Source organism: Hetaerina americana, unplaced genomic scaffold, assembly GCF_022747635.1.
Source record: "Hetaerina americana unplaced genomic scaffold, ioHetAmer1.1.p SCAF_24, whole genome shotgun sequence".
Lineage (NCBI taxonomy): Eukaryota > Metazoa > Arthropoda > Insecta > Odonata > Calopterygidae > Hetaerina > Hetaerina americana.
The window spans coordinates 7067441-7094980 of record NW_027286808.1 but is presented as its reverse complement, the minus strand read 5'-3'; the positions used below and the strand labels follow the sequence as shown (position 1 = coordinate 7094980).

The following is a 27540-nucleotide window of genomic DNA, read 5'->3' as shown; positions in this document are numbered from 1 at the left end:
ACGCATACACATAATAATGGCTATATACATCAATCAATAATTGGTGCGTTTGACTAAATCGTCAAATTTTGATTTTCAAATATATCTACATCTACATCTACTTAATACCCCGCAAGCCGCCGCAAGGGCGTATATAAACATATTCGGATGCTGGGACCCTATTTTGTTACGATCTTGTACCGTACAGGGGAAGGTGCATCTGAATCTGCAAGTGACAATGTTGATCTTTCTCGTTTTATCCCGATGGTTGAATCCACTAATATGATTTGGGGACATAGTGATTCTACCGGTGTCACTGGAAAACTCTGGTATCCTGTTGTGGCAGTAGTTCAATGCCATAGATTTCCATCTATTCAGGATCATGACAAAGCCTAATTTCAGCACTCAAACATTTGGAGTTGGAGAACCTTTTAAATTATGAATCACGTTTACAAGATATTAACATCATTTACAATCACACGCTCTTCCGGAGGGTCGTGGGGTCCATCTACGTTGGCATGGTACCCTGTAAGCCGTTCCTGAGGTGTATGACGGGGTGATGACTCTCCCCAAACATGCAACATCATAATTAAGTTTAGGTAAAATTTTACCAACAGAAATGATAAATAATTCAAAAGATGGAAATAATGTTCATTTTACTTAATTTTATTCCCTTTTTTCACATCACAAATAACTAGTTCAATCCTTTCAATCCCTCGTCCCTCTCCGCGGGGGCTAATTCCTGCTACCTGCAACGTTGGGTCGCATTCCCTGCCTTTTACAGACTCTTTGGGGGTAGAGTGTTTCGTGGTGCATTTTCATGTTGTAGTGATGTTTCAATTTCTTGCTTGTTGTGTCCTGGCTTCCGTGTTGTAGGATGGCTTTCGTGCTGCAACATTTTTAGTTGTTTTGCGGTATATGTGTTTGCATGAGTATTGGATGAAGAGATTTTTGCATGAGTGTGTGCGCTGCTTTGGGTGTAATTTGCCGTGTTGTTTTTTTTGTATGTGGTATTTTTCCTTTTTACGGTTGGTGACCCAACACCCCCCGCCACACGCCCTTGCGGCGGCTTGCGGGGTATTATGTAGATGTAGATGTAGTTTGTAGGTGAATTAAACCTTGTTTTGAATTTGGTCTTCCTCCACCATGTATGCAAATTTGAAAGCTATTTCATAGTTGAAGAATTCTGCATGTCCGGGTTTTCACCGCGTTGTTGTTTGAAGCCGACAACAGTTTCGCCGAAGTTTCATCCGGCGTCTTCAGGTCGAAGACGCCGGATGAAACTTCGGCGAAACTGTTGTCGGCTTCAAACAACAACGCGGTGAAAACCCGGACATGCAGAATTCTTCAAGCCACCGCCGCGAAAATCTACGCAGCCACTATTTCATAGTTATTTCACAAATATTTTTCTATTTTCCCTTCCTCTCCCACATCCTCCCTTATCACTCAGCCTTCCCACCTGGTGCTTGTATCCCCTGCCACATAATTGTTTGGTGAATTTCGGGGTATGTATGTTGATGTGGATATGTCGAATATCTACAAAAGCTTACTTGTAATGTGGTATGCAAGTGCAAAATACTTCCGTACGCATGCAGAATGAGCTACTATAAGGAAAACGATGTGCAAAATCACACATTGAAATAAATGGAAAGTAATTACATAGTATTATTAGCAATGGTACTCCTGTCTTAGCAGTACCATAAACACAGTAATCAGCATGAAGGTCGGTTGCTAGGTCATGGTAGAGTTCACTCAGTATTAAACCAGGCGGCGTGTGAAATATATACTACAAGGGTTTGGGGCGCATTTCCTTTCCCTGTCTATTAACTATTTTTTCTAAGTTAGAGATTTCTACAAAATCGATTAAAAATATGTCATATAAATAGATAAAATGCAGAAAATGGAAATAATAATGCCGACGGTGGGATTCGAACACACGCTTTCAGAGAATTTACCAGCGCCTGAGACCCCTCGGCCACGCTTCCTCTGTTATGCAATTTAGTTGTGTTGCTTGCATGGCAGGTTTTCCGTAAAAAACATTCTCTTCAATCTTAAACCACAACATTTTTGGAACCTACTATTATGCAAAGGTTGAGTAATTTGTCATAGGAGATGGTAGAAGCCAACTCTTGTTACATATGTTCTCATTATCGGAATTTCGGATTACATTGAAATTCTTTACCCATTTTTGGCGGTAAGTTATTTTTCTGCGATCATGAAATGCATGGAAGAATAGCTTCCTCCTGCCACACACCTTCCCGTTGGCTTGCAGGGTATTATGCGGATGTGGTAGTTATATCTCTCCTCGCGTCCTTTCTTATTTCTCGTGGAGGAAGGCTTGTACATCTACATCTACATCTACTCAATACCCCGCAAGCCGCCGCAAGGGCGTGTGGCGGGGGGTGCTAGGACACCACCCATAATTTAGAAAAGAAAAATTAAAAAAAAAAAAATCGCATGCAATAACAACAAAATCATATATAAAAAAAAAACATGGCATACATTCATGCATGAACACTTACACCCCACACACATGCAAACACTCAAACTACCAACTAACATACACATGCACCTGAAAGTATACCTAACATCTCTATAGTGTTTAATTTTGTTCCGACTTGTAAATTCAAAGTTTTTAATATTTCTAAAGTGACTTCGGTTTCTTGCTATTATGATTACTGATTGTTCGGGGAAAGAATGAGTATTTGTACCTATCTGTCTTGGAATCTATCTCCCTTAGTTTATCTTTGTGGTCTGATCTACCTAAGTAGTGTGGGGCCATTATAATTCCTTCAGTGTCATATTTAAACTCGTTTGTTCTGAACCTTTCTAAAAGTCTAAGCCTCGCTTGTTCTCTCCGCACTTCAAGTGGTTCCCAGCCTAAATCCCCTAAGAGACCTGTCACACTTGTTTTTTTATCATAACAATTTTTAACGAATCTAGCGGATTTTCTCTGGACTTTATCTAATTCTTTTTGCCAAATATTCTCCCACGGATCCCAAATACTTGCGGCATATTCCAAATGAGGTCTAACTAGAGCAAAATAACACCTCTCTTTAACTTTTTCATTACATTTCCCCACCACCCGTTTTATGAAGCCAAGTTTCTTTAAAGCTGATCCGCATATTGTCCTGATATGTGCTCCCCATGAAAGGCGTGGTGTTAGAACAACCCCCAAATATTTAACTTGATTTGCCGTAGTCAATACTGAACCCTCTATTTTGTAGTTTATATCCTGTTCCTCGCTTCCTTTATTGCAAAATTTCAAAACTGCACATTTATCTATATTAAGTGTTAATCCCCATTTATTGCACCATCCCGAGATATTGTCTAAGTCTCTAGAGAGTAGCTCGCGATCTAGTTGGCTCCTTATTTCCCTGTATATCACCGTGTCGTCAGCAAATAACCTTAGATTGCTACTAACGTGTGTGCTTAAGTCATTTATGTATATTAAGAACAGAAGAGGCCCTATTACACTTCCCTGGGGGACGCCCGAAGTTACATCTCTCTCCGTTGAGCACAACCCATCTATGACTACTATTTGTTTGCGGTTTGACAAGAAGTCCCTAATCCAATTAATTATTTTCTTATTGATCCCATAGTATTTAAGTTTGTGTAACAATTTACTGTGTGGGACTTTGTCGAAGGCTTTTTTGAAATCCAGGAATACTGCATCGACTTGGGTGTTGTTTTCTCCCGATCTAAGTATATCGTGAATGAAGAGACCAAGTTGTGTTTCGCAAGATCTGCTTTTCCTAAATCCGTGCTGGTTGTGGATTAGTATTTTCCTACTATCAAGAAATTTCATAATGTTAGTGACAATAACGTGTTCCAATATTTTACAAGAGATCGATGTTAAAGAAATGGGTCGGTAATTGGTTGGTTTATCCCTATCGCCGCCTTTATAGATGGGAGTTATATGGGCTAGCTTCCAGTCGCGAGGCACTGAGCCTTCTTCTATCGATTTTAGAAAAACAATATGTAAAAATGGGGCAATGTCGTCAGCTAATTCCTTTAATATTCTAGCAGGTATTTCTTCCGGACCAGGTGCCTTGTGTGCTTTGATACTACGGAGCAGATGTACTATTCCCTGCTTGGTCAGTGTAAGATCGCTCATGTGTTCCCCGGGTGGGTGTGGAGGATCGTTTGGTGCGTTTGTGTTTTTGTTGTAGACGCTCTGGAAAAAATGGTTTAAAATATTTGCCTTTTTCACGCTATCTGTAATGATTTCTCCATTTTCCGTCTTCAAAGAGTGAACAGTGGGACGTTTACCCTGTATTTCCCCAACATAGGACCAGAATGACTTTGGATTTTCCTCAAGATATTCGCTTAGCATTTTAGATTTAAAAGAGTGTAGTGCTGTGCGCATAATACTTTTCGTCTTACTACGACATTCTTTTAGTAGCTGTTTGGTTGTATTCACAAAACTTATATCGTCACTTTTTAAACTCTTTTTGAAATTTGACTGTAGCTTTCTTTGCCTTCTTAATGCCGATCTGACTTCCCCGTTGTACCATCTAGGTTCCTTACTGTCGCATTTGAGTTTGGACGGGATGTACGTCTTTATTCCTTCGCGTAAAATATTTAAGAAATAATTCCAAGTGTTCTCTGTATTTGTTGTCAGTGTTTTTGTCTTGTATTCCGGTAATTTTATGTTTAAATATTCTCTTAGTCCGTTAAAATTTGCCTTGTTGTATAGGTATATTTTACGCTTTTCTTTGTTTATTTTGACGAACTTAGTTTTTAACTCCACAAGAATAGCCTTATGGTCACTGATTCCGTCTATTATTTCAATGTTAGTAATGATTTCGGGCATAGAAGTCGCAAAGATGTCTAGTATGCTTTGGCCCCTTGTTGGTGATTTAACTATTTGTTCTAAGGAGTGTTTTGTGAATATATGAAGGAGTTCTTGGCATGAATCTCTGTTTTTGGCAGATTTTCCCACGCAGTAGTTTTCCCAGTCAATTGACGGTAGATTTGTGTCACCAGCGATTATAGTAATACTGTTGCTTTGTCTGCTGCTGATAGTGGATATTTGTTCGTCGAGCTTGTGTAGGACATCTGTGTTAGAAACTGGGGGTCTATAAAATGAACACACGTATAGGCTTCTGCCGTTGTAGTCCTTAATGTTGCACCAAACGCTTTCTATGTCATCTACGTCGCATTCATATCGTTGGCTACTAAGATGTGACTTTACTGCAATGAATACTCCCCCACCCAACCTATTTGGTCTGTCCCTTCTGTAAATTGTGAAGCCGTTTGGAAAAACCTCATTGTTTGCTATATCTCCCGTGAGCCAACTTTCTGTTCCAACTACTATGTCTGCGTTTGTACTGACAAAAATATGTTCAATATCCGATATTTTGTTTCTAATGCTACGGCAATTTAATGTTATAATTTTAATATGGCTAATAACTTCTTGTTTTTCGGTTTTATGTACGCTAACAAAACTGTTTTGAGACGATTCGTGGTGAACAGAGACAAAAGAATTACATTCACTTGCATTGCTATCAATCATCGTATTTCATTGCTATACATCGTGTTTCTCTCGTGAAAACCACCCTCAGGCAGCGGAACATCTTAATAAATGTTTCTTGTTAATAAAAAGTTGGTTTCGTACGAATAAGTATCTTTGATGTGAAACAATTTATAGCGGATCGCAAAAAAATTGTGTTTTGGGAGGTTTTGAACGGCTGGTAGGTGGGGGAAACAAGGACGATAAATGGTCACTCGGGCGAAAGGTAAGATGGTCAATTGGGATGGTAAGTCGTTAAGGGTCAGGGGGATGAGGCGAGGGAAAGCTTAAGGGTAAGAAAAGATAACGTGTGTACGAGCCTTGATGAGGGCACGAGTTTCGAAGAGGGTTAATGGGAAGCTTTCCTATCAGGGCTCTGGGGGTGTTTTATCTCGGGACGATGGAACTATTTGTGGAAAATAAAGAAGGTGAAAGTTAGGTTGGGAGATAGAAGAGAGGATGTGGATGTGGTTGTCACCGATTTCAAAAGACGCATGTATGCTTTTCTGAGTAAGCCTCTCGCCTGTCCCAAATGTAATGTTCTCTTAGTTTTCTTTAGCATTACTTAATGGCGCCCCTCATGTGCCCTTGGACTACCGACCTTTCGTCAGGGGTTTTCCCGGAGCCAAACCACCAGAAGTTACATGGCGGTGCTGACGCTTCATCCTTATTTAAATCCACGTCATACATCTACATGAGGATGTACATCTACACAATACCCGGCAAGCCGCCGCAAGGGCAGCAAACAAACAAGGGCGGTGTACAAATGCTAATTCTTTCCCCGAATAATCAGAAATCATAATAGTAATAGACCGAAGTCACTTTTGAAATATTAAAAACATTGAATTTACAAATCGAAACAAAATTAAACATTACAAAAATATTAGGCATATTTGTAGGTGCATGTGTATGTTAGTTGTTAGTTTGAATGTTTGCATGTGAGTGGGGTTTAAGTGTTCTTGCATGAATGTATACCATGATTTGTTTGTGGATGGTATAAATTTGTGGCTTTTGCATGCGGTTTTTTTCTTTCTTAATTACGGGTGTCCTAACACCCCCCGCCACACGCCCTTCTACGTCTATTTAATACCCCGCAAACCGCCGCAAGGGCGTGTGGCGGGGGGTGTTAGGACACCACCCGTAATTTAGAAAAGAAAAAGAAAAAAAACCGCATGCAATAACCACAAAATCATATATCCGCAAAAAAAAATGACATATAGTACATTCATGCATGAACACTTACAACCCACACGCATGCAAACACTCAATCTACATCTTACATACACATGCACCTGATTGTATACCTAAATACCCCTTGCGGCGGCTGTGGGGTATAATGTAGATGTAGACAGATATACTCAGATAGGACTACTATCATGCAATCGAACGAACGAAGTTACTCACCACGAAGGAATCTACTTACATGTAAAAATATTCACTAACTGGACAATATTGCGCTTATTTTAGGTCCTCTATTGCAATTCATAACTCAGTGTTTCAGCCAGAAAAATAGAGACTGCTAATCATATTTGGACGTCGAATTTTTTTTGTCCATAGTTGCATCTTATTCATGGCACGTGAATTCGTCTGTTCGCATTTTGTGAACATGCTTGGTGTTTGCATGCTTGGTTTGGATATGTAAACTCAGGGAGATAAATAGTTTAAAAGATAGATTTAAAATGTCACTTTTTCTTCGTGCCATTAGAGATCAAAATACATATGTCCGCAGGCGGGAAGGAGATAATTAGCATTGGTAGTGTATGTATTTTGTCGATGTCCTGCGTGTTTTTTCAATAGACCCATCTTATTAATACTACTCCCGTATGATTTGAATATACTTATCCTGTTATTGCATATTTTTGTATGCAAGTATCTCCTTTCGTATGATTAACTTTCCATCCAATGCGTGATTAAACTGATATTTCTGTAGAGGTGTTATGAGTGGGATTGTGCATTTGTGGCTGGTGACCTAACACTCCCCGCTACCCACCCTCTATGGCGGCTTCTGGGTTATTGTGTAGATGTACCTGCTAGGTGGGATTTTGTTTTATGTATCGAAGATGATTTGTAGTTTCTTCAACCATAAATGATTTAGTGATATTTTTCCATTATTGGAACACTCCCTCTAGTTCGTTCTCTAATTAAAGATCTTTGAAACCGTGAGACTTCAAATCTGCACGTAATTTTCCATTATATATAACATGTGATTTTATAATACATTTAAAATGTTTAATATCTGGTTCTGTATGGCGTAGTAACAACAGCATTTTTAAATTCCAAAGGGATATGAGCTAACTCATGTTCCATAAAGTGCAGCGTGAATACCTCTGGGTGAGGTGACATCTCTAAACCTGGGTAATGAGTAATGATTTTTCAAATTTACTGCCTGTGTTTTAATTTCCAAGTGAACTCTTCAGTTCTAAAAACTGTGCATGCCTGTGGTAAATTTATCAGAGGTAGTAAGCGAGTGAAACTAGGAATCGCTACAATATGGCTCCTCGGTGAAACTTACCTTTCGACAGTTTCGACACAAGTTTCGAAGGTGAATGGACCCGTAATATATTGCGTACGTCTTTGCTGGTCCGACCCCCCGGAGTCTACTCCTCGTCCGCGACGGGCGTGGGAAATGAGAAAGCAAGGAGGAATCGCCCTAAAAGAATCGCGCATGCACGCAGCGAGGGAGAAAGGGTAAGCCCGGAGTAGTGGAGTTACATGGAGAAAACACGTGAGCAATGGTTAAAAGGGAACGCCGCGCGCCTTTTCCGGGACGACGACGGAAACGTTTAGTCACGACAAGCGTACCTCCCTCTTCCCCCCTTCCTATGGGAGCCGAGATGGTCACGGCCGGGCGGCGCCTCTTCACGTCGGTGGCGCCTCACAGTCCTACCTCCGGTAGGCGCGTGTCAGCAACCCAGATTCAAAGACGAAGGAAACTATGTATGAGTTACGTGACAGCAAGTGAATGGCTACAAATTAGATGACGGAGATAAGAAAAATTCCATCTTTCTCCGAATGATTAATCCCAATATTTTCTCTAGATTCAAGTGCTCGTTCTCGTACGTTACGTAAACATAATAATATCGAACCCCAGCACCCGTTCATTTTTAATGAAAGGTATTTGACTGAAAGAATAAAATGGGAAGGCACTGGCGAAAATAGGAACAGTCTCCCTCAACTCACTTTATTGGTAGCATCCTTGGTATTCACCACGCGCCCTTGGCCCAGGTGGTAGGGTATCGGGTAAATAAATAAAATTGTGGATCTAATTCATTTTTGAATTGTTCATCCTGCATGAGTGTAATGCTACCTGATAGATGGTGACTGCGTTGCATGTGAGTCCACCCTTTTTAATGGGATTCCTTATTTTTGCTTTTAGAGGAGTCAGTGGAGCGATCATTAGTATTGTAGCAGTTGTAATGTGTGCAGCGGATGTTGAAGGAATTGTGTCCGGTCCCCCCTTTCCACATTCTCTTTGAATGAACACGGGGTGCCCTGTGTCTGTCGAAGTATTGAATTGGATATATTATGGATGGTGACCTAACACCCCCATCACACATCCTTGCGACGGCTGGCGATGTACGAGTAGTTTATATAGAGACATATATCTACTGAGAACAATCCTTAACTGGAGGCCCCGCATCTGGCACCAATCGCTAATATTGTTGAGATTGCTAAAAGGGATACTGTCGATTTTATTTATTATGTCGCGGTATTTTATCATGTCTACGAAGAATAATATGACGCTAATGGTTGTTTAAGAATTCATACACATATTAAATATAAATGGGAATATAAGCCGGGGTCTAACCACGTTTCCCTGTGGAATGTGAAAGGCAAATTTCACGGATTCGAAAGTAATTACATCAATTATTAAGTTTTCGCTCATAGAGAAAATCGCGAGTACAATGTACTGCTTCATTAATTCCAATTAATCGTAATTTTTTGATATTGTAATCATTGGTTGATGAATCGAATAATTTTTTGCCTAACTCTACTTACAGCTTCCTGCTTTTTTTTCTTGATTCCCCCGATTTGAGGATGATGTGGATGAAAACATCTTAGCTGTACTTCACAATATCTGTTATTTCGGAACCTTCGTACGTTCGTATATCGCTTGTGAAAAAACATAATTCCACTTAAAATTATTAGCTGAATTTATTATCATTGGCGACTTGAACAGAATGGTTTCAGGCGTCACTTTGTGGAAGCGATTCATTTCAAAAAAACAAATACTTGGTTATTCCACATATGTTTTTTATTAACAAATATATGTGGAATAACCAAGTATTTTATTTATTCCTCCCGTTCCCCCCTTCTGGACCTCCCTCTGTTCCACAGCCCTTCTCCCCCCCTGACGCCCTACCCAACCGCCTTCCACCCCGCCCCCCAAACATGCACAATAGTTTCCCTTCTCTTCCCCCTCCTCTTCCCTGTCTACTGTATAAAGCTCTGTGTCTTTCTGTACTTTACCTGATGATGACTTTATAAGTCGAAACCCCCGGGTAGTGTTTAATAAAAAATATATGTGGAATAACCAAGTATTTATTTTTCTGCATTGGCAATTTAATAATCCAGAGGCTTCACCAAAATTACAAATAAAAAAGGAAATTCTTTCGAATGAATTGCGAATGTAAAATTTAATATATAGTTTACTTATATTATAGTTTGTTTTCCTTTTGGCATCTCTTGGGAAATACAATCAAGGACTGAGTATCTCATGAAGGACCTCTATTATGCTTTATATGCTGTAGATGTAGATATGAAGTATCCTGCAAATACAAAGTAATATAGCTTGTGCGTGAAAAACAGGCGGTATCAGTGCCACTTGAATAATTAATCAGAGGTCGTTCATTGTTCGTCAATGAGAGGCATGACAGGAAACATCGTATGTTGTTTTGTGATTTTGAAACCTTTCACTTATCAGTGGGTGATAAATTGAATTGGCCGACGTACAACTACCAACAAGATGACATGAAAAATAGAAAGGTCAATGGAAGGTTTTTAAGCAAACATGAATTTAAAAATCTTTGTATCATGAGACAGAAAATATCGCCGATTTTATTCTTTAATGCATGCCCAAAAGTCGCAAGTACCTACATCTGATAGAAAGATAAACAAGCTTCGGCCGTTTCACAAGCGTGATGCTCTGAATTAAATTTGTTACAAAATTGAACTATATGCTATTCATTGCCAAATTTATTCCCTTGTATTGCACATTTTGATTGTCTTGTTTTCTATTTCATTTAGGCTGTCCAATCTGTAATGCTGAAAAATATTCCAATTACAATTTAAAAATTTAATCTATTCGAAAAGATAAGCTTTATTCTGCCATTTTCTTCTTTCCACAATTAGGTATTTATATTACGACACCCTAACACTCTCTAGCCACACGCTCTACATCTACATCTACATCTAGTGGGGTATGTTGCAATTTAAGCTAAGGTTTATGTAAAATACATGACCTAGAAAATGCGACGTTGAAGTCAATTATACCAAAAATGCACGGGAAAAGTTATCATGTATCTTTTCACTTAAAAAAGGACACGTTATTCCTCTAAGCAGTCCACGTCGAGATAAATTATATCATCTCCTTCTTCTTCGTTTACCATTCCCTTTCGCTTTCGCAAAGGGGTCCAAATTGTTGATCTTCTCAATCTTCTCTTCCCCCTTGAGTCGTGCACCCGCCCACGTTACGCGAGAATTAAGAGTGTACACATTTCTCCCCCTGTGTGAACCACCGCTGTAAAGGTCAGGAGATTTATACGCCCCCGGTCGGCGACGGCCTCCCTGCGTGCGTCCGTGACCACTGCGAGGGGTTCCCAGAGGGCTTCCCCCTTTGATTTGGTCGGAGGGGGTGGGTCGTACGGCCAGCCCTCATCATCGAGACGGGTGCGCTCGTCCCGTTCTCTCTCACCTGTTTGCTTATCACGAAGAGCCTCTCAGAAGCACTTGGCGAGATTAATATCCTTCGTCGGGATCTGCGTTGATGATTGTGGTGATGATCAAAAAGATGAGTTGCCGGTTTCGGAATCAGCGATTCCGCAACGTACTCTATGACACAGTGGCACAATAATAAGGATCGTTGATCTCTCTTCATTGTTGACCTGTACCATAGATTCAATCTTCTACTCTTTATGATGTGAGCATGCAGTTAAAGAGAATGAGTGGCTTTGTTTTATAACGATCTATAAAAATGATCCTAATTCCACTAACCTTGTTCGTTTCATTTCCAAAAGAGGTGAATGCATGGAATTTTCATGCTATGAAATTATTTACATGTACATCATTTTAATGTTTTAACTGCTTTATTTTTAAATTAAAGTCTAAGAAATATTTAATTTTAATGTTGAATGCCTCTGCCTATCTCCCTAATGATGGCTTGAAATGAATGGTACATGAAATGTAATCGTAGAGATAGATGCATGATTTATGGTGATATTTAAACATATAGCTTAAACGGCTAGCTGGAGACTGCATTGCCAGCCTCTTCAGACCGCTTGGAAACCGATTTTTGATTTTTACCTACATAACATAAAATCAATGTACAAATCATAGAAAGGGTTAATCAGGAAATAAAATAAAGAATAGAAATGAAGGCTGATTAAGTTTTCATCGCAAATTGCAAAATAATATAAGTTCCTCGTTTTAATAAGACTCATCAAGTTGATATCAGCGGATAGTTCTCTAATAACGATTAGGTTAAGTGTTTTCAAATTGATATTAAATATGCATGCACGACAAATAATCGTATAATAAAAGCTAATATTTCTAAGTGATACTCAAAGATTTTGGTCGCGAAAATTTCAATGTTTTTTCATAAATAAGTACACAAATAAGAATATTTTGTGACAAACTGCTTTTAAATTGATTTCATATTTAGATACATAATAATACTAACAATATGCGAAATTATTTAGAATATTGTGCCTCTCTCTTTGACTAAAAATACCTCCATGAAAATGAGGGGATTATGTGGTTCGCTTGTACGTTTACCAAGCATAACAGACAAATTTGATATTTTTAACGTTATAAATCTTATTTTATTGATGTAGTTATTTATCATTTATCGAGAAAAGGGACGCTGTGGTCGAGGGGTAGAGTCTTGACTACTAAGCGGAGGGACCGGGTTCGATTCCAGCAAGTCGGGTACCCTCAGCTCGAACCGAGCTGTGTAATTTTTCGGATACCGTATCTTCCCGGGAAACCATAGCTGGCACAGGGATAGGATCTGGCCCCCCTACCATGATATGTGAGTTACACATGCCGTCGGACTTTGGATGAACTCTACCGGCAACTACCAAACCGACCGTTGGGTTGATTACTATGCTTATGGTTTTTTTTAGTAAAACAAAAGTTTTCTCCACATAATAGGCAAAGATGATTAATCAGGATGTTATCATCCCAAATGCAATGCTTAACTTATAATTCAACCATTAAAATCGCCTTAGCTAATTATGTGAATAATATTTCGGGGAATTCCAATGACCAGTACCAATAGAATCATTGAGATCAGATGAATTAAAACCTTTATAATTGCTAAAAGATACCTCTAATTTTTGCCAAGTGGAAATATTTCTGAAGGTATTTACATGGTTATTGATCTTAATAACTATGATGTCAAATTTATAGACTTTTTATCTTTCCCTCTGATGCACTTTCTTCGAGGAGATTCACATGGTGTTTTGGGAAATATATTTTACTACATGACCATAGAAATTTAAGTTTTCCTAAAATAATAGCAGTTATACCGAAATTCTAATAAAATAATTTTAAGTCTAATTTAAAATGCTTATTTTATCTGCCTGCCGGTACACAAGGTCTATCCCATATCCCATTACTTATTTTTTCCCGGATAGACGGAACGACGGATGTCGGTTTATCTGGCCGGGTTCAAGGGAGGGGAGTCTCAGGAAAGGCTGGAGGCCGGTGGAAGTTGGCTCCCAGCCTTTAAGGAGCGGGGACTGTTCGCTTGCAAAACCTCTATTACGTTAGCTCGTAACGCTCCGCCATGAACTGGTCATTAGAACATCTACATCTACATAATCCCCGCAAGCCACTGCAAGGGCGTGTGACGGGGGGAGTTAAGTCACCACCCGTAACAAGGAACAATACTAACATGCAGAACTACACCCACAGCGCTACGCCATTAAAAATGTTGCGTGAAACCGGATAAAACCGGGACAGAGACTCATGACATGCTCAAGGAAGCTCATAGTGACAACACCATGGGTAGACCGGGTGTATTTGAGTGGCACAAGTTGTTTCGGGAGGGTAGAGAAGATGTTGAAGACCCCGAACGTTCAGGACGCCCTTCGACCTCAAATGGTGTATTGTATATTATTTGTGAATATAGTGAGATATATGGTTACTAAAAGGTAAATGGATGTCTCATTTTTATTTGAAAAGACTTCCCATTGAATTGCAATTAATATTACCATCGAGTGAACCAATGTGCTTTTCTGCGCGACGATGGCAGACCAATTCAATTTTCGTCGGTTATAATTTATGTGCAATACGTCCGATAGTTGTCCCTCATGGAAAAGTGGTCTATCCGTTTAGAAAAAATCCTTGCCTTCCAGTCACGAGACCTTCGTTTCGCACCCGAGGGAGAACCTCCACCATCCCTTCCCCCAGGGCCACGTAGCGCCGCGGTATGGGTAGTGCGACACTTGCCCTTCCCGCCACTTCCTCCCCCCTCTCTCACCTCATCCCATCACCCGCTCAATCACGCAGCCCTGCTCTTTGGAGAGGCATCGCGGGAAGCGTCTCCTTTGTAGTTGTTTATTGCGGCACGTATCGAGGAGGGAAACATAGGCCCGAGACGCGTCCACACGCCTGCCTACCTGCTTGCTTGTTTGCGTGCGTGCGTCATAGTGTGATTAGTGTGCATCGCAAAATAGGAGAAGCGCTGGAGAAACGGCAAATCTCGTTACCCCCTACCCCACCCCCTGTTCCCATCTCCGTTAGAAAATGCCGTTATTGTCTTTAACTCCGGTCGCTAATGTTGCAAACACCATAAATAGTGAAATCAAAACAGTTCGCTCGTCGTGAACCTTGCGAAGAAGTCATGATTTCATTGCAGCGCCATTTAACAGTACAGAGGCGCTTCGTAAAATGAAACACATTATTATGTGGTGTGGATGACCGACTAAGAGCGAGAAAACTCTGTACATTCCCTATCATTAATGATTAAGATAATAGCTAACATTTGGAGGTAAAAATATTAAATTCAAAAGTATAAACTTCCAGATAATAATTTTTACTGATAGGATATTTTTATAAAATTTTGCAGTAACTTTTTTGGTTAATTGAAAAATTGATAAATCTAAATCCGCTCCATTGAAAGACTGAAAATATGTTTTGTGGAAGTAATTGAAAACGGAAAAATTGCGGCGATGAGTAAACGCGAGGGAGAACTGGGAATACGTCACTAAGAGGAAACCCACATGGCACCATTGGAACCGAGTGTTTCATTTAGTACACTCATCTACTTCTATATCTACTTAATACCCCGCAAGCCGCCGCAAGGGAGTGTGGCGGGGTGTGTTAGGTCAGGACACCACCCGTAATTTAGAAAGAAAAGAAAAAAAACCGCATGCAAGAGCCACAAATTCATAGTCCACAAACAAAACATGGTATACATTCATGCAAAAACATTTGCACCCCACGCACATGCAAACATACAAACTACCAACTAGCATATCCATGCACCTACAAATATACCTGATATCTTTGAAATGTTTAATTTTTTTCCGACTTTTATATTAAATGTTTTTAATATTTCTCCAGTGACTTCGGTTTCTTACGATTATGATTTCTGCTTGTTCAGGGAAAGAATGAGTTATTGTATCTATCTTTACTAGAATCTACCTCCCTTATTTTATCTCTGTGGTCTGATCTTCTTAAGTAGTGTGGGGCCATCAACAACACATTCATAATTTATGTCACAAAGTAGTTTAAAATTTTGGCCAATATATTAACTCTTCACTACCCTAGTTCAAAACACGCTTAAGTCATGACAACGTGGAAGAAACTTGGACACAATTTGTCAATATTATGCAAAAAGGCGTCACAGATTTCATCCCCATGAGTGCGTTGAAGAAATTTGCGTCCCTATGTGGTGCAATGAAGGCGTTATAAAAGCCCTTCGAAGGCAGAGAATGCTTCACACTAAGGTAAAGAAAGCAGGCACGAACACATCATCCTCGGACAATAAACAGTTATTGGCACCGCTTTTTACTAGGCTTTAAACGTAAAGTACTTTTCGATTATTTAGATACTGACCCCAAAGCTTTTTGGTCATATTTCAGGGAAGTAAAAGGGTGTGAGCAAACCGTGGCTTGCTTAAGGGTAACAATGTCATTCATACTAACAGCGAAGGAAAAGCTAACATTCTAAATACATTCCTCCAAAACGTTTTCACGAACAATTTTGCCACCGCGTATCTCCAAGAAACAATACATACTGGACCCATGGCAAAAATAACACCGGACGAACAATGAATAGTCAAATTCCTTGATGGGATAAAACCCAACAAATCCCCGGGTCCCGAAAATATACCAGCTAGGGTGTTAAAACATTTAGCTTCTAACATTCCCTCGTATCTCGAAGTAATATTTAACAAATCCCTTAGAGAGTACAAAGTCCCTAAGAATAGGAAGACCGTGCAAATAAGGCCTATTTTTAAAAGTGGTGACAGGGAGTACCCTAGTAATTGCAGACTTATTACATTGAATTAAATCTCTCACTTCTCTGTGTTGCAACATTTTAGAGCACATAATTGTAAGTTCCGTAATGAGATACTTTGATAACATTAACTTTTGAAGTGGAAATCAACACGGGTTCAGGAAAATCCGCTCATGCGAGACCCAATTAGGATTACTCACACATGACTTACTATTATCTTTAAATTGCTACGTTTTAGCCTCTCACTTCAATAAATCGCACTCATAATCTTCCAATGCTCTCACACTTTGATACAAGGTATAGAAAGCGAAATACGCTTTAAAATAGGCATTTTTAACGCTAGGTACTGTAATGACTTGATTTATCAAACTAAGTTTAATTGGGAAATACATGCGCAAAAGTATGCTACTCTGCTCTAGCTTCTTAATGCAAAGTTTTCCCTTGATGTTAATATATTCATAGATTGGACCCATTCCCAGCATTTTCCCGCCAATTTACAGGAGAAAGGGCACGTTTTAAAATTATTTTAGCCAACCTTCACTAAACAAAACAGCAAGTATTTCAGTCTCTGGAATGCAAACGATCGGCCAAGAAGGTTTTGGACGTTAGATGTTAAGATGTATGATGTTGAAAAATTTGATGAAATGGTATGATTTTTAAAAATTTAGATGAAGCACTCACTAATAATAGAATTAATTTTGCCAAAAGTTCAGACTCAATGCCTTAACAGTATCTTAGATTATTAAGTCGAAATTTACGGTCTCCTTTAAAACGCACCGAAATGGGTCTCTGGCGACAACCTCTACCCCAGTAGAATACCGCCGCAAGCCGCCTTAAAGGTGGGTGGCAGCGGGATTATAGTGTCTATATCGCGCACATACCAACATGCTAAACCAATTGTGTTCACACCTCCCAAAAAAGTCTTTGTGAAGGAAAAATGTCCTTATGTCCAAGCATCTAAGTATTTAGGTAATTTACGTCGTGCATTCTCCTCTACGCAAAAACTCGATCGATCCGCCCCTGTATTCAACCTATTTGCGTACTTGATCGTATTTATCTGTAAACCTGGTAAATTGAATCTCGCAAAAGCGCAAATTTAAAAGGCCATCTCTATTTTCATCCTTTTCTGCAGTGGAACGTGAATTTTTAAGGTGGTTTCCACAATCAGTCTGCGGAACAAGTTTGTCGAAAATTTCTAAGCCTTCTGCTGCCCACAGATCATCCCCATATCCTCCTCTTCCCTATTTACTCTCCAAGGTTCACTTTGCATCAAAAATTTCAGTATGATTTCATCAAGGCCGCGCAATAATTCTGCCGAAAAGGTGCGGAAGGGTGACAGGGGTCGGAGGATGCAAAAGAAATGGGGCGATGTGTCCCCCTCGCCCACACCCTATTCAATCTCATGCAGCATTCAAGTGTTTCCTTACCTGCCACTCGATTTATTTCCACCTCTTTCACACAGTTTCCGAATTTCCGCCAAGCTTGCGCAGCAGGTGAGGTTGATGTCTTCCTACGATAGCGGTATCCGAAGCGCGAATGGTGAGTTGGAGCCAAACTCTCCCGAGCTGAGCGTTGTGATACAGTGTACAAGGTGTTCATATTTGAGGAATGCTATTTTCACACTCAATTTTTGGATGAAATCTTTTCTTTGTTGGAGATCGATATTCTGGCTGCATCTCAGGTGCTGAAACTTTTTCATGCCGTCGGGTATTTTCGCCAAGCGAAGTGTTATTATTTTCCGAATTTATTTCACCACAAGCACATAAATAGGACATTCAAATCAATGAATAACAAATTTAAGCTGGTTAGTACGATGCATGGCCACATAGATAAGGAAACGGCAAGAACTGTTAACATGTGGTTAGTAATTAATGTCACTTTCGAATTTTCAAGCAAAGTTTGCTTGTAGTTTTAGAAAAGGTCCAATGTATAATGCTTAATTTGCCCTTAAACATTAAATAAACTTAATAAATGAAGAGTATAACGACTATGAAAAACGATCTTTCTGAATCATTAAATCAATCTAAAAAATTTTCAAGGTCATCAGGTATGATGCACATCTACAATGAGCACTAGGAACTGATGCGTCGTACCTTCACAGTGCTATTTTCAAAAGTTCTTCAAATGAAATAAGCCTGCGGGAAAAAATATTCTATCAACAGATTCATACCCACAACACAGCACCTTATAGCTCTCATTCCTAGTTTTTCCATTTTTTACTTTAAAATATGCTCCCATTTCAGTCAAAATATTTTCAGTTTCACGTATATATGTATGCCTATTTAATATAAGGACATGCAAGCTTCTTGGCTTCTAGAATTTATAGTAGACCCAAAAAACCCTATGGCTGGCGCAATGTGTCAGCTCCCTACAGCAGAACTGAGTCTTCTAACTAAAGGAAACGTCTGGGAGTTAGTGCTGAATTTCCATCCCTTCGCTCCACTACAATTGCCCAGAAATGTACAGTTCTAAGAAAATCTCACTGACATAATATAGATTTCTATGAGAATTATTCTGATTCAACCAGAGACCTCCTGATCGTAATTCGGATGCTTTGCCCACTAGACCCACGTTAACGTCTAGTAACGATATTTGAGTCACCTTTTCGGGCCATTGCGGCACCGCTAGAGAAAATGTGAGTACAACTGGCAACCCTACCAGAGAAATTAGTGCACCCGAATAAATCAGCCATCACACGAACTCTAAGTTGAGTTAGGTGGCCAAAGGCTCAAATCCATATCAGCAGACAAAACGTTGAGAGTTTGAAACAAAAAGGTTGATTGGTCGGGGGACATGCCTCCAAAAGACTTCACATAATTAATACGCTTTTATTATTAATAATAACAGCTAATGATATTCTATTGGGGAACTTTTTAGTCCTATGGGTAGAGCGTTGAACAAATGACCAGAGTTTAACCTGAAGAGTGGACAAGTAAATCTAAAATAGTACCAATTATTGTTTGCCATGATTTGTTCTTTTATGAAGAAGCTGTTGCTCAAATAATTTTATACGATTGCCAATATTCTTATTCACTGAAATAACGACATGCACGATTTTATCCATAATTTGCTTAGAATACGCACTGGCACTATTGTTACCGCGAACACCCAAGTCTGCCTTCTTTAGAAAGGAACACCGCTAAATTAGCGCCATAATAAACAGTGTATGCAAATCGCGATACATGACCATAGCTATAAACTAATTGTGGATGAGAAGGGCTGCAAGAAGATTTTAGTTCTTTACTCCAGAACTCCTCAATTCAAAGGTACTGGGAATAAATCCGATTTGTAATTATTGTTTTTTAAGCACAATGCTGTACACCAGAATATAGTGTAAGTGATCAGCTAAAGCGCAGATTTCAATTATCATCATCATCAGCATTTCAATCCCAGGATTGGTTTACTGCAGTCCTCCGTGCTACGTTATTTAATTTCAATTCCCTCAATCCCTGATGCCTTCTCTTGTTTCACTTCCCTCTTAATTTGTCCTTTGTACATGTCTCTTGGTCTTCCTCGTGGAATCTTCCCGTCTATTTTTCCTTCTATTATATTCCTTATCAATATTATGGGACCTGGATATAGATATTCTATTTCGGTCCACCATAATCATTTTCTGAAAATAACCATCTGTTCTGAAGGCTGTGAATCACGCAGTTTCTTTATTTCAGAAAAGAGTAATGCAGTAACCGTCTAACTATGACAGAATCGGTCATTTTAAGTTTCGCTTATTGCACACTAATTTGAACCCAAAAGACGCGTGGAGCAGCTGTATGATATTTTTTATGAATTTAATGAATCTGTTTTTATTTTGTTTAATGTCATCGTTTAATGTGTATCACACGGTGAGAGAAACTTCCACGTAAAACGTGTTGCAGGGGCTGTTAGAAAAACAGCCTTTGGTGTATATTTCTGGAGAAATGTGAAGTTTTCGGTGCGGCAATTGGATATAATGATTTTGATGGCATTCGGTTAAGTGTTTTAACTGAATAAGAGCCAACAAATTTCGTGAGACAGGAAAGTATTTCTCTCTTTCTATATCCTACATTTCATCCAGATGGTTCAACACGATGAGCAGTAAATAAAATTCTATTTGTCAACTATTAGCTAAAAAGTACCTACAGGTAAGAAAATAAATGTTTCCGCCCGGGATCGAACCGGGGACCTTGCGCGTGTGAGGCGCACGTGATAACCACTACACTACGGAAACCGATGACTTAGTTTCCGGAAGTTTTAAGAGACATCGCGTCTGACCACTGTCAAAAAATTACTCCACTTAAATTGATATTTATTCCATTACAATGATTTTTGAACGGCTCCTTCAGAGTGAGAGGTAGGAGAGACTGCCAGAGCCGAGGCATTCGTTTTAAGGAATTTTTTTAACACAAGTTTTTACATCGCGTGTTGAACACTGTATGCTTTGTCAATAGTTCATGCCTCTAAACTGAACGCAATTCTTATTGTCAAGTGCACTCTCGTGTTAGAGGACATTGAATGTGCATTCAGGGTAATGTATGAGACTGTCGCAATTATTGTGATTCATAAACTTGAATTTCTCTTGGCCAAGCATTTCGCATTGGAAATAACTAGTATGTATTATATTTAAAGAGTGCTGAAGGTTTAGATGGCTTTGTGTCCATCTGCGTATGTGAAAATGATGTGAGCAGTCAACATAGCATTGGGCCCTTATTATTTCTCCATGCTGTTATAAGTTAATTCCGGTGACCTGTACCATCTTAAGGGATTTATTTTTATTCTGGTTTACTTTGTTTGTGTTTGGAGTAAATTCCATCCTGATTTTCCTGGCCGGAATGTCACGTGTGCTTTGCTATTTAAGATATGGGAATTATATTTTGCCCTTTCTTCGGTGGATCCGAAATACTTGGCGCGCTTTCAGGTGTGGCCTCACAAAGGCGAAATGCCATCAACCCTTTTCTTCAGTTTCACATTTTTACAAAACCAGTACAATGATGATCAGTCCTTTAAGGTGTACCTACATATTTCTCTAATGTTCTTGTGCACTACCATGAGTGTTTGTCCCCCATTTCTTCTCTTCCAAAGGTTCATTTTGTTAATTGCTCAATTGTAATTCTCTAATTGCTAAAATATAATTCTAATCCGCATTAATTCATTAGTTCGATCTATCATCTAGTACGCCGATTGATGGTATGTTTTTTTTTAATTTCTTCCGCAGCCCATTAAAATTACCTTGGTAGAATATATATATATATATATATATATATATATATATATATATATATATATATATATATATATATATATATATATATATATATACTAAACGCTCTTCTTTAATCACTTTCACGAATTGAGTTTGCATTTATACCAAAGATAGCTATGTAGACTAAGAAGAGCAGTTCCCTCCCGATCGACTGCTGCTTAAGGAACACCGAAATAGAAATTGTATACTCGATTAAATACTTGGGCGTTACCGTCACTCACGACCTCTCCTAGGTGAAACATACATTATATACATATATGTGAGCAAGCTAACAAAAAATTAGTAACATATTCGTCTACATTACATTATATTATCTACATTCGTGTACATATGTACTCAATATCAAGTAAGTCGCCTCGAAAACGTTTGACGGGGGTGTTAGTACCCATGCCTTTGATTTATAATTCTGGAGAAAAGTGAATTTATGATTCAAGCAATTAGAGATTACGATTTTCCATGATCTTGTTTAAGGGTTTTAATTTGGTACCGCTATTATCACAAATCAAATGAGGGAAGAAAGTATAGTACTATTTGCCTCATTCCTACATTTAATTGGAATCTCCATTCTCTGAATAAGTACACTAATTTGCGAAATGGTATTCAACGTAGCTTCTTTAAATTTTTCTCAGCACATAGCTCCGTCACTGGCAAATAATTCAATGCCGCTACTAGCACGGGATCTGACCACTTATTCATAGTTGTCTTCATTTACATAAAGCAACACAAACCACCGCCGGAGTGTGTGGCGTTGGGGAAGGGGGGGAAACAAGTATTTGATGCATAATTCTTGGAAAACATCACTGATTTGTGAAAGTAACGAAGAGCCTTCTTACACAATGTTCAAATGGTTAACCTCAGTACCGTTCGGATTACCTACTTTTTGATGACATAATTTATTTAAAGCTTTCTTTTCCTCATGCAATTTAAGACATTCCAACCTGATTTTATGGTGAGAAATTAAAAAATTGCTGTGTCACCAGGTACCTGAAGTAGTCAAAAAAATTGTTTCCGCCCGGGATCGAACCGGGGACCTTGCGCGTGTGAGGCGCACGTGATAACCGCTACACTACGGAAACTCTTGAATGAGTGAAAAGTCAAAAACATATACAAACAATTTTACATGAAGTTAGTAAAGTCTTCGTGGGCTTTTCACCGGGTCAAGGCTTCAGCTGGCGACGCTTCAATAGCGGAGTTAACCATCGAAGGGTCGGCAGCTGAATACCTGCCCCGGTGGAAATAATGTGCGGACGTCACTAGAATCTTGCGCCGGGAAGGTCCCAAAAATTTCATTACATGAGGATTTTCGACTATTTTGGTCATGAGTTTTAGCTTGGTATGGTAGTGATAGTAAAATTTCGAGAAAAATATTTATCCTCGCCTCATTCTATTTCCTACATTTAATTCTAATGGTGTAGCCAGACTCCATGGCGAGGAAGTAATAACTCCCTGAATGCCATCAGCTCACTCAAGCAGGTGAAAAAAAGTGTTTCCGCCCGGGATCTAACTGGGGACCTTGCGCGTGTAAGGCGCACGTGATAACCACAACACAACGGAAACCTGGCAAATTACTAGCGCAGTTGGAAATGTATCCCCAATACTGCAATGACTTTGGAATGGCCCCGAGTGCCAATTTTTTATTACAATGGGAAGGCAATGATATGCGAAAAGATTTATAAATCCTATAAAAAATAACAACCGCGTAGTTTCCACATACCGTCAGTATTTCGGTGTTTATTATCTTTCTTAAAATTTGCAAATTTACTTTGTAATACCCATTTTAAGACATTGTAGTCCGCTTTTCTAAACAAGTTCCATATTTTTTAAACTCATTTTTCTTTTGGACTTCTTATTTGAGATTCCAAATGGTGAAAACTTAGCATTTACTGCTCGGTGGTCACTGATCCCTTTGATAATTTCTATAGTTTCTACTTTTTCGGGTATTTTAGTTACTAACAAATAACGAATGTTACTGCCCCTAGTTGGTGAATTGAGAATTTGATGAATGGAGCTAATTTGAAAAAATGCAATAGCCACCCGTAGGTATCTTCATCTTTACCTTCGTGTTACTGTCTTTGTGTTACTTAAATATAGGTGACTCATGGAAAAGTTGGATACATGTTCGAATTTTTTAATGTGATGGACATCATTTTTCTTACAGTACTCTTTCGAGTTTAAATTACTCCCAATGGCACGTAAGACATACTTCTATTAAAGGTTATAGTAAAATAAGACTCAGGTAGAGAACTATATATTACTAGGATGCTTAGTATAAGGAAATTTTTTAAGAATATTCCTGAGATATTTTGATCTCCCATCGTTCGTGGAAATATGCAATTTTATTTTAATTTTTTCGGACACTGCTGTCTAGAACGGACTCCAAATTGCTCGTACAAACATATGTTCCATTTGCGGCATCTAGTACTCAACAAAACTATTGATCTGTTATCATTGGGGTAACATTTATTTTTTAATTTCGAGCGATATTAGTCAACTTCCAATCGCGAGGTTCTATTCGATGTACCATCTTTCTTTTACTCATTTCATGAGTATGGTATGATAACTTCCCCTCTTTTAGTACACAAGTTAGAAGGTATTTCTCCCGGTCTTAAAGATTCATTTGTTTTGATTTCTTCGCGCTGCCTTGCTATTTCTTTCAGTGGTCTATTTACGTCTCTCATTCGGTTATTCGTTATTTGAAGGGCTTCGTTTGCTGCGCTAGTTTTTTTCTCTAGATTAGGCGTTTTCGCCAAATTGATTTACAAAGCAGGCCTTGTACCGAGAAAATTGGTTTACGATTTCGTCCTTATTTACTTTGTTTGTTACAAATTATATGTTTTTTTTCAATGTTCAGTGAGTTAGCTTCCCCTGTTATTCTAATGTGCTGTCAGAAAATATTTTGGATTTTCCTCTGAATGTTTTCGGACGATTATGCTTTTGAATGGTCTTGGAATATTGTTCATGGAGTTTTGCCTTTAATACTCTGACAGTTTCCTCTTTAATGTTCTCTATATGCTCTACTAATAAGTTATTCAAATATTTTAAAAGCTGGAATGTAATATTTTTGCCGCCTCGATGCTATTCTAATTTTTCCATTTCAACTCTGCAGTACCCAGTTAAAATTTTTGCACCGTTCACATACTATATATCGCGTAAATTATTTACAAATTATTACCAAACAGCTTTATGTTGTCGGACGTGGGCTAAAATCATGAACTTGAACAGCAAATCATCATTGATTTTTGCCGAGGGCCAACCAAAGTCGATTTATTGAAACTATGCGTTTACTTTTTCCTTTTCTTTGATAACTTGATTTTTGTCACAAATTTGTTTTCTATGCCTGAAGTAACTACATTATGAGCCCTGAAGTCCCTCAGCATATCCGTCCTCCAACAAGGGTACTTCATTTATCAATCTTTTTCCGAGCTAATCCAAGCCCCATCTGTTCGTGAAAAAACCCAATTCCTGGCACTGCTGTCTATAACGGGCGTCACATTGCTTAAAATCATACATTCGCAGCTCTTAGGGTTCAAAGCTATTGGTCTGTTGATAATCGAGTTATTTTTAATTTTTACTTTGGTCTTCTGCCTTACGTTTTAATTGATTTTTGTCAAGAGTTCGTTTTTTAATGTCTACAATAGTTGTTTCATGATCCCTGATGACTTCGTGAATGTACTCCATGTACTAACTGGGACATTTAGTTTTGTCTCGAATTCGCTTTTCATTCCTAAAAAAAATTTTATGACCCCTAAGGCCTTCGTAAATAAAGTAGGTAGGTATATTGCTGCCTTCACTAGATGATTTTACTGATTTTTCTAACAAAGTTTTGACAAATAATCTAAGAAGCGCGTTACTGGAATACGGTTTTTAACAACCTTGTTTTGATGCAATCCGTATCCCAATTAATCGCCACCAGATAAATATCACCAGCGATCATACTGAATTTTGTTTCCAACTGAGTGCTGGTACAATGAGTGTCGAGAATGAGTAAACATCTACATATATTGAAGTCACGGGTCTGTAGAGTGAATCTTAATAGTAAACTTATTTGGTTGTAATCCTTTCCGTTACTGCCAGTAATCAGCAAAACCAGTAGTAACCATTAAAAGATAATATTTCTCTTGGACCTTTTCGTCACATTTACCCAGCACTCCTATAATAAATCCTAATTTTTTTACTGCTTGTCCACATATGCCCCGTATAAGTTTCACACAGGAGAGGTAGTGAGTGAGAGTAAGGCCTAAGTATTCAATCGAGTCTACACATTCCATTACGATGTTCTTGAAGCGGTAGAGGTTCGGGTGAGAATCACTCTTTTTCCAAGCTTTCATCACTACGCCCTTTTTAAATTTTAATTCTAATTGCCAAGTGTAGCGCCAGCGTTGGATAGCATTAGGGTCAAATGATAAAGCTGCTTTGTCCTCAGGATTACGGATATCACAGTAAACCACTGCATCGTCGGCAAATAAACGTATCTTACCCCTGAATGCGGAGTCAATGTCGTTAACGTAAAATAGGAATAAAAGAGGTCCGAAAACACTTCCCTAAGAACACCTGAAGTAACTTCTACTGCATTTGACCTAACTCCATCTCTTACTACCCTTTGTGCCCGGCAATCCAAAAATTTTTTAATACTAACCCAGGATATTTTTATCTATGCCATATACTTCTAGCCTCGTGAGCAGTTTACTATGAGGTACTTAGTCAGTACTTAGTAAAACTGCATGTCAAGTATAAATAAGGCGTTGAAATCGTACAAAAATATTTCAAATGTATTTTTCATATTGCATAATAATTTATGAGATTTAACTGATTCGTTTCGTCCCGGAAGCTCAAAAGTTAAGAAATCGGTCCTCAGTACAAAAAATGTGTTATTTTTGCTTTTATGGTGCAAATTAGGATAAGAAAACCATTAAAAAGCATCCTATAAATATAAACACAGAAAGATACTGGCTAAATTTAAATAATAATGAATTGAACTTCAATCCGTATGTCTTGTTAGCAATGATGTCGAAAATGTGTTATTAGCCCCATAGTTTTATGATAGGAGAGATCATGTCAATTAAATTAGAGAGATTAAATGTAGAGCATTTAATTTCTGTTTTTATTCTATTTCTCTATCTCTATCTAAAGAATTTCCTTAACCTAAAACTGCTTTGTGCATTTCATATGGATTTGTATTTGTAAGTTTAACTTTTGTCATCCGGTATGTCCACTGTTGCCGCGCTTGAAGGAACCAGACCGACCTCCGACCGATTTTAGTCTCCGTAATACTTATTAGGGGAGGCGACCGAAATCTGCGGTCATTTGCGATTATAGTCTCCGTTAATTAGTATGTCTTCTTCCCGCCTTTGGGAAATTTATTCTTCTTGTATTCTCTTAAATTCTATACCACATTAATTCAGTGTAAGCAGTAATTTTATTTGAACTAATATTTTCTCTTATTGTATGTTAGTGGTGAGAGCTTGGGAATTAATAGAGATTTCAATATTATCTACCTTATAATGTGTGAATGTGCTTAATCTAAATATTCTAAAGGTATTCCTGAACTTATATACCACCCCGAAACTTCTCGTTCTGCCTGGCCTACACCCTACGCTTTTGAGTATCGTACGGGCTTCCTATGAGCAGCGCGAAGAACAAAAAATGTTAGGATTTTAGTTGAAAAACAAACGTCATGGGACCCTTTCGAGTAAAATATTACGTTGGCGAGTCAGTAATATCGAAGCCCCTGGTATAATGCACATAATTGGAGCATTAACGATAATTCAGCTGTGCGAACATTTGACGCTGGGTCACTTCCGACGAGAGTATTGCCTGAGATCCTTAAGATCTCCAGTCGCCGCGGAGACATCGCTGAAGGTGAGGGCCGCCGCGGCGACGCCCCGTGGGGAGAGGCAAAACAAAGTAGGGGGAAGGGGGCTCGTCGCCATAATGGTGTTGATGAGAGATTTTCTGAGATGCTAAGCTGAATTCGTCTGGTTACACCCCTCGATGCGAGAGAGAGAAATGTATATATTAAAGGAGGAAGGGAAAAAAATCGTGAAAGTTACAAGGTCAGGATTCTGGGTCGCTTAATCGTATCCATTTCTCCGGATCGAAAGAGCGCCGCAACGATGCTAAG

General features: G+C 38.8%; 2 non-coding genes across 2 annotated transcripts; both read right to left on the bottom strand.

Moving 5' to 3' along the window:
• Nucleotides 1–20314: 20314 nt before the first annotated feature.
• Nucleotides 20315–20387, bottom strand: TRNAV-CAC (transfer RNA valine (anticodon CAC)). Its single transcript has one exon. It is a non-coding gene; the product is annotated as a tRNA-Val (tRNA).
• A 2035-nt stretch (nt 20388–22422) lies between these two features.
• On the bottom strand, nt 22423–22495 carry TRNAV-CAC (transfer RNA valine (anticodon CAC)). The gene has a single exon. It is a non-coding gene; the product is annotated as a tRNA-Val (tRNA).
• Nucleotides 22496–27540: the final 5045 nt, after the last annotated feature.